The sequence below is a fragment of the Cavia porcellus genome, unplaced genomic scaffold (genome assembly GCF_034190915.1).
Source record: "Cavia porcellus strain 051 isolate PalLab524CR breed Dunkin Hartley unplaced genomic scaffold, mCavPor4.1 scaffold_9, whole genome shotgun sequence".
Taxonomy (NCBI): Eukaryota; Metazoa; Chordata; class Mammalia; order Rodentia; family Caviidae; genus Cavia; species Cavia porcellus.
Genome location: NW_026947492.1, coordinates 2,846,772 through 2,847,454, shown reverse-complemented (window position 1 = coordinate 2,847,454; position 683 = coordinate 2,846,772). Strand labels below are relative to the sequence as shown.

General features: G+C 41.4%; 1 pseudogene; it reads right to left on the bottom strand.

The window, feature by feature from the left end:
* Positions 1-335: 335 nt before the first annotated feature.
* LOC111754467 (small nucleolar RNA SNORA2/SNORA34 family) lies at positions 336-459 on the bottom strand (annotated as a pseudogene).
* Positions 460-683: the final 224 nt, after the last annotated feature.

Below are 683 nucleotides of genomic sequence, written 5' to 3'. Positions count from 1 at the left end.
TTGTCCATGTCTTCACATACAGAGAATTTATACAAAGAACATAGTATAAAACTGATCCAAACAGAATGAGGAAGGCATTTTAGGTCTTCAAAAACCAGACCATAGGAAAGTCACTAATGGCTATTGTAGAGTCTCTCGTTCTCTTCAAAATAGCTGTCCATATTTTCATGTATACTGAAGTTCAACAAAACAAAACAGGCAAGGGGAGAGGGGTTGCTTGGTTTCCTGGCACTCCAGGTCCCAGCATGCACGGGTCCCAGTAAATGCCAGAGGCTCCTGTCCTGGGTGCCCCATCCTGCCATACTCACAGCCGCTCACCAGTGGGGGGTGCATCAAGCTGCTTCTTTCTAATGAATCGACCATTTCACTATCCCAGTTCTGAAATGGCCAACAGACCATAGAAAGACATCTCTTTAGGCTCCTGCTTCAATCATCCATAGACTTTAAATTCTGTGGTTTCTAAGTGCATATGACTCCTAAATTGTCATTTTCATCTCAGTCATAATTCACAATTTGTCACTTTTGCATTTATCTTTCTCCTCAATATCCAGTCTCAGGGAGTTGCTAACATCTCAGACTAAACATGCCCCAAACTAAGTGCTAAATTCCCTTCTCTCCTCCTCACAGATCTTACTTACAAGTGTCCTATATTTTGCTAAACAAGATCCTTATTAATTTAGTCA